Genomic DNA, 5,000 nt, shown 5'->3' with positions numbered 1-5,000 from the left:
CGGATCCGGCGCCTTTCGTGGAAGCTTTCGCCCGCTTCTTAGGACCGACTGACCCGTGCTCGACCGCCGTTGGCACGGAACCCTTCTCCACTTCGGTCTTCGAAGGTCTCGTTCGAATATTTGCTACTACCACCGAGATCTGCACCCGCGGTCGGCTTCACCCGGGCTCGCGCCCGCGGCTTCCATGCACGCCGCGGCGCCCTCCTACTCGACCGGGCATCGGAAAGTCGCCTCGCCGGCGATCGCGCAACCTGTCGCCCGGCCGGTCCGGCATCGGTCGCTCGCTCCAGCGCCATCCATTTTCGGGGCCGGTCGATTCGGCAGGTAAGTTGTTACACACTCCTGAGCGGATTCCGACTTCCGTGGCCACCGTCCTGCTGTCTATATCGACCGACACCCTTTCGGGGATCTAATGGGCGAAGCGTAGGGCACCTTAGCCGGACGTTCGGTTCATCCCACATCACCAGTTCTGCTTACCAAAAGTGGCCCACTTGGCACCGTGCATTCGTCGCAAGAAACGCGCAAAATAATTATCATTATTCCCAACGATTCGTAAACGGCCGCCTCCGTTCGGGAGAGGAGGAGTAGCGCGGCCCGTTTCGCCCGTTCCGAGTTCGAGAGTAGATCGAGGCCGTCAACGTCCCCGGGGCCTCCAGTCGTTCGCTTTACCGGACGGAATTGCGTGTCGTTCTCCTGCTGGCGCCAGCTATCCTGAGGGAAACTTCGGAGGGAACCAGCTACTAGACGGCTCGATTGGTCTTTCGCCCCTACACCCGGTTCCGACGATCGATTTGCACGTCAGAGGCGCTTCGGACTTCCACCAGAGTTTCCTCTGGCTTCGTCCCGACCGGGCGTGGATCGCCATCTTTCGGGTCCCCGGCCGCCTGCTACACCTGAGTCGGAGCGTGAACGCGCGCTTTCGAGCGCGAACGCGCGGGCCCGACCCGGGAACGATGCTTCGAAACGCCGCGTGTTACAAAAAAAGAAGCGAGCCGCCGCCACCACCACCGCTGATGCTGCAGCAACCGACGAGATTAGACGACGGCGGCAGCAACTGCGGCGGCTGCTGCGACAGCGGCCCAACTCCCTTCCCCCGAGCGGCGACGTGTCACGTTCTCGCTTTCGCTGTGCCGTCGGAGTTCGCAAAGTGAAAGGCTCCAACGACTCGCAGTCGACTGGGACTCCTCGGTCCGTGTTTCAAGACGGGTCGGGTAGGTTGCCGATGCTCGTCGCTGACCGGCAGCAGCGGGCGGCTTTTCGGGCGATCCCGCCGACTCCTCCAACAACCACCACCGCTCCTGCTGCTGTAGCACCACGCGCAAAGACGAGGAGCAAGTAGAAGAAGTAGTAGAAGAAGAAGGAGGTGCAGGCGGGCGGCCGCGTCGCTTTCGCGACTCGCTGCGTCGTGAGTGCTGAGGGCGAGGTGCGTTAGCCCGTCTCCGTCGGTTAGCCGTGCCAGCGCTTTCGTGGAGCGACGGGCCCGGTCGAGAGAAGCGCGTGGATCCCGACGCCGGTCGGTCCCCGCGTGAACGGGTTCCGGACGCCGAGGCGCTCGTCTGCGACCTGCGGACGCCGCGCGCCTACCGGCCCGACGGGAACGGGTCGCGACGACGGATCGGAGGGGAAGTGCGTCCGATGCCGGCGCCACGGAAATCGAGCGCCGACGAGGCGGCAGACGACCGCCCGCGGAAACGAGCGGCCGCCACCGACGCGTTCGTCGGCGACGACGGCGCCTTAGGAGGCGGGGGTGAAAGTGGCAGCGGACTGAGTCCCCTCGCGATCGCGGTGAGCGGTCCTACCCGTTTACCCCTGGGCGGTTTCACGGTCTCTTGAACTCTCTCTCCAAAGTTCTTTTCAACTTTCCCTCGCGGTACTTGTCGGCTATCGGACTCGTCCCCGTATTTAGCCTTGGATGGAGCTTACCACCCGCTTTGGGCTGCGTTCCCAAGCAACCCGACTCTCGGGCCGAAAAGAAACACCGCCGATCGCCGCCGGCTCCGAATGGGCCTGGCACCCGCTCTGGGCAGCCCCGATCGAGGGGACTCCGAACCTAGCCGGGCGAAACGATCGACCGTGTACGACCCTTGCGCCACAGCTCTCGACGACCGGCGCGGCCGACGAGATTCGGCGTTGGGCTTCTCCCGGTTCACTCGCCGTTACTTAGGGAATCCCGGTTGGTTTCTTTTCCTCCGCTTAGCGATATGCTTAAGTTCGGCGGGTAGTCTCGTCCGAGTCGAGGGCAGCTTAGAAAAAAATAAAAAGTCGTCGCTGCGGCAAACCGCATTCGATTCGTCGTCGTCGTCGTCGTCGTCGTCGTCGTCTTCGATGGCCTGCACGAACGCTCGCAAACGAGATCCACAGAGCGAACACCGACCGAAGATGCAGACGGCTGCGGCGGCGGCGGCGGCGGCGGCAACGGCCGCCACGGAGTAATAAGAGGAGGCAACGACGGCGAGGGCGGCAGGCAGAAGAGTGCGCACGAACGGCGGACGGTGCGTTCCCTGCTGCTACTGCACATGTCGGCCGCTCCGTGGCAGGTGTCGCAGCGATGACGGTCTGGCATTGCGGGAGACGGAGGATCGAGCGGCGCGCGCTCGCTAGTCGTGCCGGAAGCAGAAGCAGTAGCGAGAACGAAAGGCGAGCTGTTCACGCTGCCCGCCCGCTTCCACGGCGCGCGCCCTTTCCTGCGACTCCCGACTCCCCGCCGCTGCTGCTGCTGCTGCTGCAACGGCGGACGGCTTTTTCGTGTCGTGACCGCCTCTCGACCGGACGGGGCCCCGGGACGATGGGATCCCGGGGCCGCAATGTGCGTTCGAGGTGTCGATGTTCACTGAGTCCTGCAATTCGCATCAGTTCACGCGGATAGCCGCGCTCTTCATCGACGGACGAGCCGAGTGATCCCCCGTCCAGGGTTTCGGTATTTGCTACTACTACTACTACGCCTACCAGCACTGCTGATGCTGGCCGACGCGGAGGCGAGGAAAGGAAGGAAGACGAGAGAGATATTGATGTTCGTGGAGCCGCAAAGCGTGCAGCACCGTCGGCCTAGCGCACTGTATTCGGGCGGACGCAGGCTGGGTGAAAACTGCGCGGTCGGCAGCTGCCAGAGAGAGAACGAGAAGGAAGCATAACGACTTGCGGGCTTCGTTCACCGCTGATGACGCCGCCGCTTCTACTTGCTCGTTGCTCGGCTGAGGCTGAGGCTGCACTGTTAGAGGGCCGACGATTGCGAGGGGGCCCGGCCGCGGCTTACGAAACCGGCTGGATGGCGCCGGAAAGGCGAGGAGGAGGCGACGACGGTGATGTTGGCCGGCCGACGCCAGGAAGGAAGACGAGAGAGATATTGATGTTCGTGGAGCCGCAAAGCGTGCAGCACCGTCGGCCTAGCGCACTGTATTCGGGCGGACGCAGGCTGGGTGAAAACTGCGCGGTCGGCAGCTGCCAGAGAGAGAACGAGAAGGAAGCATAACGACTTGCGGGCTTCGTTCACCCGCTGATGACGCCGCCGCTTCTACTTGCTCGTTGCTCGGCTGAGGCTGAGGCTGCACTGTTAGAGGGCCGACGATTGCGAGGGGGCCCGGCCGCGGCTTACGAAACCGGCTGGATGGCGCCGGAAAGGCGAGGAGGAGGCGACGACGGCGACGACGGCGATGTTGGCCGGCCGACGCCAGGAAGGAAGACGAGAGAGATATTGATGTTCGTGGAGCCGCAAAGCGTGCAGCACCGTCGGCCTAGCGCACTGTATTCGGGCGGACGCAGGCTGGGTGAAAACTGCGCGGTCGGCAGCTGCCAGAGAGAGAACGAGAAGGAAGCATAACGACTTGCGGGCTTCGTTCACCGCTGATGACGCCGCCGCTTCTACTTGCTCGTTGCTCGGCTGAGGCTGAGGCTGCACTGTTAGAGGGCCGACGATTGCGAGGGGGCCCGGCCGCGGCTTACGAAACCGGCTGGATGGCGCCGGAAAGGCGAGGAGGAGGCGACGGCGACGACGGCGATGTTGGCCGGCCGACGCCAGGAAGGAAGACGAGAGAGATATTGATGTTCGTGGAGCCGCAAAGCGTGCAGCACCGTCGGCCTAGCGCACTGTATTCGGGCGGACGCAGGCTGGGTGAAAACTGCGCGGTCGGCAGCTGCCAGAGAGAGAACGAGAAGGAAGCACAACGACAGCGGAAACGATTTGCAGTCCTCGTTCACCGCTGCTACTTGCTCGTTGCTTGTTGCTCGTTGCTCGGCTGAGGCTGAGGCTGCACTGTTAGAGGGCCGACGATTGCGAGGGGGCCCGGCCGCGGCTTACGAAACCGGCTGGATGGCGCCGGAAAGGCGAGGAGGAGGCGACGACGACGACAACGGCGATGTTGGCCGGCCGACGCCAGGAAGGAAGACGAGAGAGATATTGATGTTCGTGGAGCCGCAAAGCGTGCAGCACCGTCGGCCTAGCGCACTGTATTCGGGCGGACGCAGGCTGGTTGAAAACTGCGCGGTCGGCAGCTGCCAGAGAGAGAACGAGAAGGAAGCATAACGACAGCGGAAACGATTTGCGGGCTTCGTTCACCGCTGATGACGCCGCCGCTTCTACTTGCTCGTTGCTCGGCTGAGGCTGAGGCTGCACTGTTAGAGGGCCGACGATTGCGAGGGGGCCCGGCCGCGGCTTACGAAACCGGCTGGATGGCGCCGGAAAGGCGAGGAGGAGGCGACGACGACGACGACGACGGCGATGTTGGCCGGCCGACGCCAGGAAGGAAGACGAGAGAGATATTGATGTTCGTGGAGCCGCAAAGCGTGCAGCACCGTCGGCCTAGCGCACTGTATTCGGGCGGACGCAGGCTGGGTGAAAACTGCGCGGTCGGCAGCTGCCAGAGAGAGAACGAGAAGGAAGCATAACGACTTGCGGGCTTCGTTCACCGCTGATGACGCCGCCGCTTCTACTTGCTCGTTGCTCGGCTGAGGCTGAGGCTGCACTGTTAGAGGGCCGACGATTGCGAGGGGGCCCGGCCGCGGCT

At 63.8% G+C, this 5,000-nt stretch overlaps 1 protein-coding gene and 2 non-coding genes across 3 annotated transcripts in view; 1 reads left to right on the top strand and 2 right to left on the bottom strand.

Moving 5' to 3' along the window:
• LOC149130850 (large subunit ribosomal RNA) overlaps window positions 1–2,242 on the bottom strand; it is a 5,185-nt gene extending 2,943 nt beyond the window's left edge. Inside the window, exon 1 of the ribosomal RNA XR_016238707.1 lies at window positions 1–2,242. This exon is cut by the window's left edge and continues 2,943 nt beyond it. This is a non-coding gene — a ribosomal RNA (large subunit ribosomal RNA).
• Window positions 1–5,000, top strand: part of LOC106872531 (sodium/potassium/calcium exchanger 5) — a 24,377-nt gene that overhangs the window by 818 nt on the left and 18,559 nt on the right. The gene's annotated exons all lie outside the window — the stretch shown is intronic.
• Window positions 2,756–2,914, bottom strand: LOC149130849 (5.8S ribosomal RNA). The gene has a single exon (XR_016238705.1). It is a non-coding gene; the product is annotated as a 5.8S ribosomal RNA (ribosomal RNA).

This window comes from Octopus bimaculoides, chromosome 27 (genome assembly GCF_046866305.1).
Source record: "Octopus bimaculoides isolate indiv1 chromosome 27, ASM4686630v1, whole genome shotgun sequence".
In the NCBI taxonomy this organism is placed as follows: domain Eukaryota; kingdom Metazoa; phylum Mollusca; class Cephalopoda; order Octopoda; family Octopodidae; genus Octopus; species Octopus bimaculoides.
This window is presented reverse-complemented; position numbering and strand designations above follow the sequence as displayed.